Source organism: Oncorhynchus mykiss, chromosome 12 (assembly GCF_013265735.2).
Source record: "Oncorhynchus mykiss isolate Arlee chromosome 12, USDA_OmykA_1.1, whole genome shotgun sequence".
NCBI classification, from domain to species: Eukaryota; Metazoa; Chordata; class Actinopteri; order Salmoniformes; family Salmonidae; genus Oncorhynchus; species Oncorhynchus mykiss.
In genome coordinates, this window is record NC_048576.1 from 29389873 (window position 1) to 29405984 (window position 16112).

The 16112-nt window shown below is 42.6% G+C and overlaps 1 pseudogene; it reads right to left on the reverse strand.

Annotated features, from left to right (window-relative positions):
* Positions 1-3997: 3997 nt before the first annotated feature.
* Positions 3998-16112, reverse strand: part of LOC110537376 — a 42497-nt pseudogene continuing 30382 nt past the window's right edge.

Below are 16112 nucleotides of genomic sequence, written 5' to 3' on the forward strand. Positions count from 1 at the left end.
CGGAGTCTACACTGGCTCAGGTAGTGCATCCAGGATGGCACATCAATACGAGTTGTGGCAAGAAGGTTTGCTGTGTCTGTCAGCGTAGTGTCCAGATCATGGAGGCGCTACCAGGAGACAGGCCAGTACATCAGGAGACGTGGAGGAGGCCGTAGGAGGGCAACAACCCAGCAGCAGGACCGCTACCTCCGCCTTTGTGCAAGGAGGAGCAGGAGGAGCACTGCCAGAGCCCTGCAAAATTACCTCCAGCAGGCCACAAATGTGCATGTGTCTGCTCAAACGGTCCAGAGGGTCCATGAGGGTGGTATGAGGGCCCGACGTCCACAGGTGCTTACAGCCCAACACCGTGCAGGACGTTTGGCATTTGCCAGAGAACACCAAGATTGGCAAATTCACCACTGGCGCCCTGTGCTCTTCACAGATGAAAGCAGGTTCACACTGAGCACGTGACAGACGTGACAGAGTCTGGAGACGCGGTGGAGAACGTTCTGCTGCCTGCAACATCCTCCAGCATGACCGGTTTGGCGGTGGGTCAGTCATGGTGTGGGGTGGCATTTCTTTGGGGGGCCGCACAGCCCTCCATGTGCTCGCCAGAGGTAGCTTGACTGCCATTAGGTGCCGAGATGAGATCCTCAGACCCCTTGTGAGACCATATGCTGGTCTCCTCCTAATGTAAGACAATGCTAGACCTCATGTGACTGGAGTGTGTCAGCAGTTCCTGCAAGAGGAAGGTATTGATGCTATGGACTGGCCCGCTCGTTCCCCAGACCTGGATCCAATTGAGCACATCTGGGACATCATGTCTCGCTCCATCCACCAACGCCACGTTGCACCACAGACTGTCCAGGAGTTGGCGGATGCTTTAGTCCAGGTCTGGGAGGAGATCCCTCAGGAGACCATCCACCAACTCATCAGGAGCATGCCCAGGCGTTGTAGGGAGGTCATACAGGCATGTGGAGGCCACACACACTACTGAGCCTCATTTTGACTTGTTTTAAGGACATTACATCAAAGTTGGATCAGCCTGTAGTGTGGTTTTCCACTTTAATTTTGAGTGTCACTCCAAATCCAGACCTCCATGGGTTGATACATTTGATTTCCATTGATAATTTTTGTGTGATTTTGTTGTCAGCACATTCAACTATGTAAAGAAAAAAGTATTTAATAAGAATATTTCATTCATTCAGATCTAGGATGTGTTATTTTAGTGTTCCCTTAATTTTTTTGAGCAGTGTACATCATGTATGAGTCTTTCAAGAACCCACAGGGCACCAGTGTTTTTCCTTCTATAAAATGATTGATGTTGAACAAAATAAAATGGATGTAAAAAGTTTTGGGGAATTCAAGGGATTACACCACCTCAGCAGTATTTCTGAAAGGGGAACAACTATTACATCTGCGGCAGGTAGTCTAGTGGTTATAGCATTGTCTGCTCAAACGGTCCAGAGGGTCCATGAGGGTGGTATGAGGGCCCGACGTCCACAGGTGCTTACAGCCCAATACCGTGCAGGACGTTTGGCATTTGCCAGAGAACACCAAGATTGGCAAATTCACCACTGGCTGTGCTCTTCACAGATGAAAGCAGGTTCACACTGAGCACGTGACAGACGTGACAGAGTCTGGAGACGCGGTGGAGAACGTGAGCTAACAAGGTAAAAATCTGTTCTGCCCCTGAACAAGGCAGTTAACCCACTGTTCCCCGGTAGGCTGTCATTGTAAATAAGAATTTGTAATTAACTGACTTGCCTAGTTAAATAAAATGTAAAAAATGTACACCTCATCCTAGTTAGATAAAATGAATCAATTTTACATAACTTTCTTTTGAGTTTTGTAGACTCTTGTAATGGGATGTTGTGACGACTGCATATGTGGCAAAATATATTGAAAGCCCCTTTTTCTTGTCCTCTTGCCAGTTGTTTTACCTTCCTTGATATTGACAGATTTAAGCAGATATTATGACAATAACCAAAATGTTTCAAATATTGTATATTGTGCGGTGAAAAAAACAATGTAGATCCAGTAGGCTAGGCTACCAAAGTCTAAATATAATATTGAACTACTCACAACATTCACTCTCAGCCTTGACTCTTACATGAGAATTAAAGCAACATTCGGAATACTGAAAGCACATGTTAGAAGTACTTATAGCAACAAAGTTGAACCAGGTGGGCAGAATATGACCTGAACACCACAGAGGTGATGATGATGACAGGAATCCAGGAGAAGATCCTCACACACCTGAACATCCCTGATAGAGGGAAAACATGATTCTATCTGACCAGGCCATTACATTCAACCCACTGTAGTTTGCTTAGGCAAAGAATGGTTCACATTTCAGGACTATGTCAGACTGAGACAATATGACATGTATGTAGTGCCCCCTGGCAGTGTAGAAAGTTGGAATCATGACATACTCGTGGGTAGATGCAAAGTGGGATCCTTGGGACAACACTACCCTAAAACCTAACCATAACCAAAGGTTGTTTATTATATTGAGAAGATATTGGAGTGACCACTCCAACATGTCCTCAAAGATGGAAAGCAGGTGGAAGGCAAGATCAGGTGGGACCATTCTAGCCAATGAGAGGGCATACACGCGTTTGAACAGGCCATTGTGATAGAGGACGTATCTTTGCCATTTTTCAGTAGCGTCAGCAGCACCATTGAGGCTCTCCATTTTAAGGAAGTCAATTTGTGTCATTGACTGATCGCTCCTAATTTATAGGAATCCCCACCCAGTAGACTACTTTAAAATGGTGGAAATCCTCAATGGCAATGTCCATGCTAAAACGAGTTATATCCGTGAATGAGTCCTCTCTCTATGACAACATGCACAACTCTGATAGTTTTTTTTTTTTCAAAGTTGCCGAAATGCCACATGCGTCCACTTATACAGAGAACACGGAACATTAGCAACACCTTCCTAATATTGAGTTGCACATTTACCCAAAGTATTATTTCTAAGTCTTTTCTGTACTGTAAAAAAAAGTGCTACCGAGTCCCTTTTGAACTGTAAAGAATGTCCTTAATACATAAAACCAAACATTCCTATGTAGCCATTCCAAAGTCAATGTGGAGAGGAGATTTTAATACACGTTTATGGATTTGATATATTGAAAAGCTAACTAATGTTACTATAGCAAGGCTGCATTCTTTAATGCTTTAGAAAGCAAATTGAGTTACAGGTTGTAACATGATTTATAAAACATGTCAGGATGTCCATGAACTTAAGATGCGTATAGTTTGTCAAAAACATATGCAGGTGTGCCTGTTCAGAATTATGAGGTTACTTCAAGTCACCTTAAAGATGCACTCCAGGATCCTAAGCCCTACAAATTCATATCATATTGCACAAATTGGATTCATAACATGTCACACGAATTGTAAAAATTGTATGTCATTCAAATTGCAAAATTTGTAACGTCACACAAAATGGATGACGTAGTACTCAAGAAAAAAAGGTGGGGGGAGGATCCGTTTTGGCTCCTGAACACCACTTTCAAAACTAGTGGCTGAAACTATACAAATTATACACCCTGACTTTAAGAAACAAGGATTTTGTATACAGTAGCGACCAAATATATTGGCACACTTGCACTTTTCTTAAGAAATCCCAATTTCTTTTCAAAGACCTGGTTATTGGATTTGTCTATTTAAATGTTCATATTTATTTTAGAAAATAAAGATAAATGGCATGGACAAAATGATTGGCTCCCCGGAGTTGCACAGCCTTTGGCCAAGATAACTCCCGACAAATGCTTATTGTAGTCATCAATGAGCTTGCTGCTCCTTTCAACTGGCAATGAGGCCCCTTCTTCAGCAGAAAACTGCTATAATTCTTCAACGGTTGAGGGGTGACTCCACCAACTGCTGTTTTCAGCTCTTGCCAGAGGTATTGGATGTAGTTCAGATCTGGACTCCAGAATAGTCCAGTGCTTCTTCTTGAACCAGACCCTTAAAACTAGTGTCTCTATAAAACATGGTGAAACTCACAGGATTTCCCATAACAATTTATTTCAATAACAAGGATAAAAATATATTAAAAGGACTCATCTAAAGCATCCACACTAAACAAATAACTTTTTTGAATTCACAAAATTACTCTCAAAGTATTCATTTTTGTTAAAGAGAGGATGGGGGGGGGGGGGGGGGGGGGTGTATGGGGTAGAAAGTAGTATCTGGCATCTATACTCTCAAACAATGCTGGACAGTAAGTCCTTCAGTTAAGTTCAAGGCTTGTCCTTCTCGGACTCTGCATCCTCCTTCATATTTTGTTCCTGCATGCGGGTCCAAGTGGAGCCTGGAAACAAACAGAGACATTGAGTTTCATTAGTTAAGAGACTCCAGCACTTGAGGATGAAAATAAAATGCTTACTCACTCTGAAATCTCCATCAGGTTTCCTGTGATGAGAAGAGAGCAAGAAGTAGCACAAAATATTGTGGACAGATGAAACAAAAGTGGAGCACTGTGTGGTGAAAATAGGCACAGCACAGCCACATCAAAACCTCACCCCAACTGTAAAGTGTGGTGAAGGGAGCATCATGGTTTGGGGCTGCTTTGCTACCTCAGGGCCAGGACAGCTTGCTATCATCGACGGAAAACTGAATTTACAAGTTTATCAAGACAGTTTGCAGGAGAATGTACGACTATTTGTCCACCAATTGAAGCTCAACAGAAGTTGGGTGATGCAACAGGACAACGACCCAAAACAGAAGAATATCAATCAATTCTATTACACAGTGAACAGTGTGAAGTTAAATTCAATATGTGTTGTATTGAGTACAAGTGTGAATATCAGTGACAGGTGTTGTGTAGCACATGCACATAACTTTAAAAAACAAGAACAAGTGTTCTCCCTGTGGTATTGCGATACTACATAGCATCGTGACACTTGGCCTGGTATCATTAATACAATTTCGGTATCATGACAACACTAATGTGTGTTTTGATTGCATGTCTGAATTGCATTCGAGTATGTGTGTGTGTGCACAATACCTGGTCCAGGTGGCGGTCTCTCATCAGTTCATACTCATGTTGTAGTGTGTGCTGAAGCAAAGTCCACATGATTGGCTCCAGCTCAGGGTGAGAGGTCAGCAGGTATGTGTAGAGCATCTTCAGCCTCATGTAGGCCAGATGGTACACTACAGAACACAGACAACAAGTTAGAAACCCGTTACAAAGACAGACAGACAGTCATACACAAACACCTCACAGAGGACTACTGTAGACCCAACTATTATCTAGTGAAATGTTTACATTTTCTGTAGAAGAGGCTGAGAGAGTTTGACTTGGGGTGCCAAGGGGTCTGATGGTTTGCCGTGGCAGGGGGCTGAGAGGAGGGAGGGCCTGGAGATTCAGGTGCCGGCTGGGGTCGGTTTCTGGGGCGCACAGGGGAAAGATACCTGAGAGAGAAAAACTATATTAGAAAAACAATATCACAAGCATTAAGTCATAACATTGAGATGGATCAGTGATGCACATCGACTTCTTAAACCACAAGGTAAAAGGTTAAATGGTCAATATCATAGAGAACTTTAAAAGGTTTTCAACCTGACTTCTGACCAGTCTTTCTTAAAGCTCAGGGCTTTGATATGTGTTAGTCGGTCAGTGTTCATGTGGCCAGACAAGCCTATTTCCCCCCCACCCTGTTCAATTCACCCACTCACATACTTGACATTCCACAACTACTCACTTTCTGCTTTGTCAGTGCAACTTTAATAAAATGCAATGTTGTTCCTAAATGCAGTTACAAACGGACAAGGCTGAAGAATGTGTAGGGTGCCTTTTTGTGAGAATTCAAGTGCAAATCAATGCATCTTTTTAACCTCAAATTGGTGATTATCAATCAGTTGGGCAGAATTACAACACTTGCCTGCCATCCCCAGCCTGGAAGGTATGACACTTGAAAACAAACATTCACTACTCAGATCTCTGGCACCTATCCCTGCTACACAGCTTGACCCCATCTTACCCCAGCTTTGTTTACATGCTAACATTCATTGACTGCATGTAAACAAAGTTTGTGAGTGTTTGAGCCAATAGCTTATGAGCCAGCATCAATTACAACTAAAGGGCGATTCAGAGCATGTCTAAACCAGATAAGAACGCACAGGCCCAAAACTGCTAACAGAGTGAAGGGCAGCCAGTAGGAAGTATGGGTTATGAGTTTTACTAGTCTACTTAAGTTGGGTTGACATAAGATTAGGGTTGGGCGATGTCAATTTTTGTCCTATCATGATCGACTGGTAGACAATTATCGCTCCCTAGTGGCCATCCATTTAAAAAATGTAAAAAAATAAGAGTCAGCTAGCACGAGCTCGCATGCTATGAGAGGCACAAGAGGAACCATGACATTGACAAAAACTTGGGAGTATAGTGTAGCCAAATATCTTCTAGTAGCCTATTCCACTCTGGTGTAACCGTGGCACGAAAGAGATAAGTAGGCCTGAGTGCCGAAGCGCACGGATGGCGCGAGGGATATACAGTCAACGAAACTCGCTGGTGCTGCCTGTGAGTCGTGTGATGGGTTGTAAATCATGGGCTACAGTCTGCAGAGCAAGCAACTCTGCTGTCCATAGAACTGGATAATTAAACTGATTCACATCCTCCTCTCTTATTAGGTCTAGGCTACTATGCGATGGAGGTAGGTTGCACAGTACTAAAATAATATGGGGGGGGGGGGGGGCCCCAGTGTTGAGGATCAGAGTGGCAGACGTGTTGTTGCCTACCCTTACCACTTGGTGGCGGCCGATCAGGAATTCCAGGATCCAGTAGCAGAGGGAGGTGTTTAGTCCCAAGGTCCTTAGCTTAGTGGGCACTATGGTGTTGAACGCTGAGCTGTAGTCAATGGACAGCATTCTGACATAAGTGTGCCTTTTGTCCAGGTGGGAAAAGGGCAGTGTGGAGTGCGATTGCGTCATCGGTGGCTCCGTTGGTGTGGTATGCGAATTGGAGTGGGTCTAGGGTATCCGGGAGGATGCTGTTGATGTGAGCCATGACCAGCCTTTCAAAGCACTTCATGGCTACCGATGTGAGTGCTACAGGGCGGTAATCATTTAGGGAGGTTACCTTCGATTCCTTGGGCACAGGGACTATAGTGGCCTGCTTGAAACATGTAAATACAGTTGAAGTCGGAAGTTTACATACACCTTAGCCAAATACATTTAAACTCAGTTTTTCACAATTCCTGACATTTAATCCTAGTAAAGATTCCCTGTTTTAGGTCAGTTAGGATCACCACTTTATTTTAAGAATGTGAAATGTCAGAATAATAGTAGAGAATTATTTATTTCAGCTTATATTTATTTAAAATCACATTCCCAGTGGGTCGGAAGTTTACATACACTCAATTAATATTTGATAGCATTGCATCAATTAGTATTTGGTAGCATTTAAAATTGTTTAACTTGGGTCAAACATTTTGGGTAGCCTTCTACAAGCTTCCCACAATAAGTTGGGTGAATTTTGGCCCATTCCTCCTGACAGAGCTGGTGTAACTGAGTCAGGTTTGTAGGCCTCCTTGCCCGCACATGCTTTTTCAGTTCTGTCCACACATTTTCTATAGGATTTGAGGTCAGGGCTTTGTGATAGACACTCCAATACCTTGATTTTGGAAGTATGCTTGGGGTCATTGTCCATTTGTAAGACCCATTTGCGACCAAGCTTTAACTTACTGATGTCTTGAGATGTTGCTTCAATATATCCACATCATTTTCTTTCCTCGTGATTCCATCTATTTTGTGATGTGCACCAGTCCCCCCTACAGCAATGCACCCCCACAACACGATGCTGCCACCCCCGTGCGTCACGGTTGAGATGGTGTTCTTCGGCTTGCAAGCCTCCCCCTTTTTCCTCAAACATAACGATGGTCATTATGGCCAAACAGTTCTATTTTTGTTTCATTAGTCCTGAGAAAGTATGATCTTTGACCCCATTTGCAGTTGCAAACCATAGTCTGGGTTTTTTATGGCAGTTTTGGAGCAGTGGATTCTTCCTTGCTGAGCGGCCTTTCAGCTTTTGTCGATATAGGACTCGTTTTACTGTGGATATAGATACATTTGTACCTGTTTCCTCTAGCATCTTCACAAGGTCCTTTGCTGTTGTTCTGGGATTGATTTACACTTCGCACCAAAGTACATTCATCTCTAGGAGACAGACCGCGTCTCCTTACTAAGCAGTATGACGGCTGCGTGGTCCCATGGTGTTTATACTTGTGTACAGATGAACGTGGTACCTTCAGGCATTTGGGAATTGCTCCCAAGGATGAAAGAGACATGTGGAGATCCACAATGTTTTTGGCTGATTTCTTTTGATTTCCCATGATGTCAAGCAAAGAGGCACTGAGTTTGAAGGTAGGCCTTGAAATACATCCACAGGTACACCTCCAATTGACTCAAATTATGTCAATTAGCCTATCAAAAGCTTCTAAAGCCATGACATCATTTTCTGGAATTTTCCAAGCTGTTTAAAAGGCACAGCCAACTTAGTGTATGTAAACTTCTGACCCACTGGAATTGTGATACAGTGAATTATAAGTGAAGCAATCTCTGTAGACAATTGTTGGAAAAATTACTTGTGTCATGCACAAGGTAGATGTCCTAACCGACTTGCCAAAACTATAGTTTGTTAACAAGAAATTTGTGGAGTGGTCGAAAAACGAGTTTTAATGAATCCAACCTAAGTGTATGTAAACTTCCGACTTCAAGTGTATTACAGACTCGGTCAGGGAGAGGTAAAAAATGTCAGTGAAGACACTTGCCAGTTGGTCCATGTATGATTTGAGTACATGTCCTGGTAATTCGTCTGGCCCGCGGCTTTGTGAATGTTGACCTGTTTAAAGGTCTTACATCGGCTACCGAGAGCGTTATCACACAGTCATCCAGAACAGCTGGAGCTACATTGTTCTCTTGCATTCTGTAAATATAACATTTATTTGAATAGGCTATAGCAAATAGCAATATAGGCAATTTACTGTGAATGTCACCCTTGCTCTTTACTGCATGGTGCCAGTCAAGTTGAAATAGGTATCTTCTGTCGTCGCATCACAATGTCGTCACCATTGACGATGGCTGTCAATCATCCTTGATAGACTATGCCACCGTAATATCTCCCAATCCCACATAAAAAAAATAGCTAGCATAACAGACAATACTCAAACAATGTTCCCTCAAATGTTTTTTGGCACGGAGAAAATTTCAGAGTGCAAACTTGAACATTGTGAAAATTTGACTGTGAACACGGAGGCTGTACCCGCTTTACGTTACAGACGGTGGTCAAGTAGGCCACTATGGATATTTGATCATAATCTAAGCCTACCATCAGCCAATGTGTGGTGTTCAATGTAGGCCAACAATGTATGAGACTTTAAAAAAATAAAACATGCAGAGCTTGACATTAACCTGTTTATCCACTTGTCCTTCAGACAAAAGGAGGTGACTGAAAATGTTGTTTGATGCAAGAAACCACTTTACAAAATAAAAATGCATTATTATTCCCATACCATTATTACAGAGAATCAGACAAATGATGTTACCCTCTGCCTATTTGCTCATTCTCAAAATTACAACACTGCCCCTTTAAGACAAAAAAAGCTCTTTACCGACTCACTTTTCAACATGTACTAGAAATGTACAGTGCCTTGCGAAAGTATTCGGCCCCCTTGAACTTTGCGACCTTTTGCCACATTTCAGGCTTCAAACATAAAGATATAAAACTGTATTTTTTTTGTGAAGAATCAACAACAAGTGGGACACAATCATGAAGTGGAACGACATTTATTGGATATTTCAAACTTTTTTAACAAATCAAAAACTGAAAAATTGGCCGTGTAAAATTATTCAGCCCCTTTACTTTCAGTGCAGCAAACTCTCTCCAGAAGTTCAGTGAGGATCTCTGAATGATCCAATGTTGACCTAAATGACTAATGATGATAAATACAATCCACCTGTGTGTAATCAAGTCTCCGTATAAATGCACCTGCACTGTGATAGTCTCAGAGGTCCGTTAAAAGCGCAGAGAGCATCATGAAGTACAAGGAACACACCAGGCAGGTCCGAGATACCGAGATACTGAAGAAGTTTAAAGCCGGATTTGGATACAAAAATATTTCCCAAGCTTTAAACATCCCAAGGAGCACTGTGCAAGCGATAATATTGAAATGGAAGGAGTATCAGACCACTGCAAATCTACCAAGACCTGGCCGTCCCTCTAAACTTTCAGCTCAAACAAGGAGAAGACTGATCAAAGATGTAGCCAAGAGGCCCATGATCACTCTGGATGAACTGCAGAGATCTACAGCTGAGGTGGGAGACTCTGTCCATAGGACAACAATCAGTCGTATATTGCACAAATCTGGCCTTTATGGAAGAGTGGCAAGAAGAAAGCCATTTCTTAAAGATATCCATAAAAAGTGTTGTTTAAAGTATGCCACAAGCCACCTGGGAGACACACCAAACATGTGGAAGAAGGTGCTCTGGTCAGATGAAACCAAAATTGAACTTTTTGGCAACAATGCAAAACGTTATGTTTGGCGTAAAAGCAATACAGCTGAACACACCATCCCCACTGTCAAACATGGTGGTGGCAGCATCATGGTTTGGGCCTGCTTTTATTCAGCAGGGACAGGGAAGATGGTTAAAATTGATGGGAAGATGGATGGAGCCAAATACAGGACCATTCTGGAAGAAAACCTGATGGAGTCTGCAAAAGACCTGAGACTGAGACGGAGATTTGTCTTCCAACAAGACAATGATCCAAAACATAAAGCAAAATCTACAATGGAATGGTTCAAAAATAAACATATCCAGGTGTTAGAATGGCCAAGTCAAAGTCCAGACCTGAATCCAATCGAGAATCTGCGGAAAGAACTGAAAACTGCTGTTCACAAATGCTCTCCATCCAACCTCACTGAGCTCGAGCTGTTTTGCAAGGAGGAATGGGAAAAAATGTCAGTCTCTCGATGTGCAAAACTGATAGACATACCCCAAGCGACTTACAGCTGTAATCCCAGCAAAAGGTGGCGCTACAAAGTATTAACTTAAGGGGGCTGAATAATTTTGCACGCCCAATTTTTCAGTTTTTGATTTGTTACAAAAGTTTGAAATATCCAATAAATGTCGTTCCACTTCATGATTGTGTCCCACTTGTTGTTGATTCTTCACAAATAAATACAGTTTTATATCTTTATGTTTGAAGCCTAAAATGTGGCAAAAGGTCGCAAAGTTCAAGGGGGCCGAATACTTTCGCAAGGCACTGTACATGTTTTGTGCTAGTGTAGGAAGCTATCACTCCCCTATTGCTGACTACAAATAATATATAAAGAGGCCTAAATACTCAAACTAGCAAAGGATATGAACAAATGTGCACGTGGCTACATGCAGCTCTCGCTTTGATCTCAAAACAAGTGCATCTACTCACGACTGCTCATGCTATAAACACAGTCCAATTCAAAGAGAATGGCACAGATCCATATATGGCAATGGTCTATTTGCATATAGGCCTACTGCAGTTCTGATTGGTTATGCGGCACCGGTGTGTGTAGAGTACGGGCTGAGTCATGCGTGTCAATGCAACATAATCGTACTCCAATGTGCTCTGCCTACAACTGTTAGGTTTTGCATACTAAGTCTAGTTTGTTTTGTTTCGGTATGTTGCATTGAAAGTGGCTAATATTGCATTGATTCGATCCCAATTCCCACAGTAAAGAGAAATGTTGATAATGTGAACTAAAAACACCACAAATTTGAGTGAGGTTCAATCTCGTGCTTCTCTGTGTGGGATGATATTTCTTCTGTGTAGCAGTCTGCACATGGGTGCAGTTTAGGGGGGAACATTGCCCATAAAATACCAAGGAGATTTCAGAGTAGGACTGGAGGCTACTTTCCTCTCAATACTTTCCTATATGAAGTCCCAGGCCCCCTTTCCCTTCATCCTACCTACAAATAATCAGAGAAAGAGGTGGACTACAACGTTTTCTGACCAGGTAAACCTCAATGCCCTACAAATAGGTGTACCACAGTCACACCATTAGACTTGAGGAAAATCGATGGTCTTGGCATAAGACGTCTTGGCACTTCCAGTGAAAAGGTTAAGATGATTACTGTACAGTACCAGGCTTTTCTCCAACACCAGAGAATTGTGTACACAACTTTTCCAGTCTTCTCCGACCTCATCCGCCCTGTATTTTGTAAAGCTTTGCATCCCATGCTTTTCTCATACAAATAAAACCTCAAAGCCAAGATGCTCCTCGTAGAGGCAGAGTTCTAATTCACTGGCCTATTTAAAAGTTTAATTCACACAAACCAAATGACAGCGGGGAAGATGAATGGAACCATAAGTCTGGTTTAAATCACATCACTGGTTGAGGGTGGCAGGTGGCTCAGCCTGCTCCACTGGACCCTCCTCACGAGTTTGTCTCAGCAGCTCAAACAGTGGAGTCCTAGGGAGAAACACACATGGAAGAGCATTCATAAGACAGGCACTACAGCATTTCACACAGGCATGAAAGCATTACAAAAACATCAACACTATGTAATCCCAAGGTCATGGAACTTGTTCCTAAAGCACAGGGGCCATGTTAATGCAGAATTGTTATTTTTCCACCCTGGAAAAAAACCAACCAGGGAGGGTGTATGTGCCGGAAGTCTGTCAGTGGCATTGGCAACGTGTTTCCAGCACACGCTCAGCTTGCGGCCCTTGCTGTGGTCCTCCCTTTGTCCAGTGTTCCCGCTGAAAGGGGATTCAGCTGCCAGAGTGAGATGAGGAAGTAAGATGGGTTAACATGCTGACCACAATGCAAGCGTTGCAAAAGTAAATGTACACCTACATGTTATTCAATTATTTTATCCAAACTGCTCGCACGTGTCTGTGAAACAAGTTGGTTCCATTTTTTACGCTCGATGCGCTGCAAGTCCCGCCTCTCCCATCTCTTCATTGGTTTTAGGAGCATATACCCACATGGGTGATTGAAAGCTGAACTGAGGTCCACACTCCAGCCCAGTTGGTGGAGGAAATGCACCTTAAAGTTGGTTGCCAACCGCCATACTGAAGGAGGGATTACTAGAAACTAACTAGGATTAATTGTCGGAGTAGGAGGACCTTCTACATTTCAGGTAAAATAACCTAATGTTTATATCCCAGGACAAATTAGCTAGCAACAGCAAGCGAGCTAGCTGTCTAAATGGACATGAATGTTTCATGCGTTTTGACCTGTTCCCAAATTAATATAGGTGGTGGAGTTTGTTTTTATATTTCAACCTGCACGTCCTGAACGCATCTGTTGTGGATGGACAAAAATCAACACGAACGCACGCACGAACGCACGTGCGTGCTCGCTCTAGTCAGCATGTAAGTGTGCATATTTAATGTTGACAATGTTGTAGCAATTCACACTAGTTTGTTTGAACCAGAGTTAGATTATTTGTTACATTGTGGTTACAATGAAGAATGTAAAAGAATGAAATCCAACCCCTTTCGATGCGTGGAACGGATGTGGGTGGGGCTAGGTCTACATAAGGGTGCTATTTATTTAAAAAAACACACAAAAGCTCTGACGAAGGCCGTGAGGCCGATACGTAAGCTTATTAAAGATCAGTGATACAGTGAGCGGTTTCCCTTTTCCTTCATCTTGTCCAACTGTTACCATGCACCTGCAAAAAAGGTTGCTCAGATGTGCGAGTGCCTTTTGAATAATGCATATGGCGAGCTTGTAATTTTTCCAATGCACCTACAGCGTTCGTATTTCATCAACACTGTTGAGTACAAGAATGGAGGTTATTATATCATTCCGATGAATGAATGTTGACTACTTTTTTTTTTTACCGGGTAAGTTGACTGAGAACACGTTCTCATTTACAGCAACAACCTGGGGAATAGTTACAGGGGAGAGGGGATGAATGAGCCAATTGTAAGCTGGGAATGATTAGGTGACCATGACAGTATGAGGGACAGCGTGGAAATTTAGCCAGGACACCGGGATTAACACCCCTAGTCTTACAATAAGTGCCATGAGATCTTTAATGACCTCAGAGAGTCAGGCCCCCTGTTTAACGTCCAATCTGAAAGACGGCACCCTACACAGGGCAGTGTCCCCAATCACTACCCTGGGGAATTGGAATATTTTTTAGACCAGAGGAAAGAGTGCCTCCTACCGGCCCTCCAACACCACATCCAGCAGCATCTAGTCTCCCATCCAAGGCCTGACCAGGACCAACCCTGCTTAGCTTCAGAAGCAAGCCAGCAGTGGGATGCAGAGTGGTATGCTGCTGGTTTTACAATGACATTGTTTTCTTTAACCTAAGTTGTTTCCACATAGCACCCTCTTCAACTGACCCATATTTTCCTGAGTGGACCCATGTATTCATTGTCAGTGTGTTTAATTAGAACGCAGGTGAAATCTATTAACACAGATTTCCGGGAAAAAACTAACCCCTGAAGCGAAGTGACCATAATTGCATTTGGATGTGTGTGCTAATGTATGGGAGCAGGGTGAGTGACAGTTGTTTGGAATTAACCTGTGTTTTCACTGTTATGTGGTCCACAAAACAGGACTGGAAGTTAGACACGGAACCGCCTTCTTTAATGGTTATTCTACAGCCCAGCTGTGTCCTCAGAAAACACAATGACTCTGGTTTCAGCTATTCCCTCAATCTCAAGTATGCTGTCCTGGCAAAGGGTTCAACTGCAAGAGAGGAAAGAATGTGTCTGTTTTGACCTTACTATCCTGAACATTATGTGTGTTCGTATGGAAGCAGTTTATATTGCCCTACCCCATCCAGAACAAGTTGACTATTGCCAGAGCCACTGTCAACAACGTTGTTTAGCCTTCAACGGACTGTCAAGAATAGATGAATTCATCATCGACACATTTGAAAAATTGTTACCGACTGTGTTCCTTCCTATAATAACAAGAGAATTTCACACCCCTATTCAATGAGGCTAGCTTAACCCAAAGGGTTAACAACCCCTGTTCCTTGTTGCCACTGGTCATGTTGGGTTTGACCTTTGGAACACAGTTGTCAGATCTTATCAGAAACATTATTCACTTTAATTACCTTACCGGTCAAAAGTTTTAGAACACCTACTCATTCAAGGGTTTTACTATTTTCTACATTGTAGAATAATAGTGAAGACTCCAATACTATGACATCACACATGAAACCATGTAGTAACCAACAACAAAAAAAGTGTTAAACAAATCAAAATATATTTTATATTTGAGCTTCTTCTTTGCCTTGATGACAGCTTTGCACACTCGGCATTCTCTCAACCAGCTTCACCTGGAATGCTTTTCCAACAGTATTGAAGGAGTTCCCACATATGCTGAGCACTTGTTGGCTGCTTTTCCTTCACTCTGCTGTCCGACTCATCCCAAACCATCTCAATTTAGTTGAGGTCAGGTCATCTGATGCAGCACTCCATCACTCTCCTTCTGGGTAAAATTGCCCTTACACAGCCTGGAGGTATGTTGGGTCATTGCCCTGTTGAAAAACAAATGATAGTCCCACTAAGCCCAAACCAGATGGGATGGCATATCGCTGTGGTAGCCATGCTGGTTAAGTGTGCCTTGAATTCTAAATAAATCAGACAGTAACACCAGCAACGCACCCCCACAACATAACACCTCTTCCATGCTTTACGGTGGGAAATACACATGCAGAGATCATCCATTCACCCACACCGCAAATAGGGATATCTTCTGTATACCCCCCCCCTCCCTCCCTCCCTTGTCACAACATAACTGATTGGCTCAAACACATCAATGAAAGTAATTCCACAAATGACCTTAAGGCAGACCTATTCATTGAAATTCATTCCAGGTAACTACCTCATGAAGCTGGTTGAGAGAATGCCAAAAGTGTGCAAAGTTGTCATCAAGACAAAGGGTGGCTATTTAAAGAATATCAAATATAAAATATATTTTGATTTGTTTAACACTTCTTTGGTTACTACATGATTCCATATGTTATTTTATAGTGATGTCTTCACTATTATTCTACAATGTAGAAAATAGTACAAATAAAAGTAAAACCCTTGAATGAGTAGGCGTTCTAAAACTTTTGACCGGTAGTGTAGCTGTATGGAAGAGTGTGTGTTTATGAAAGTTAGATAAAAA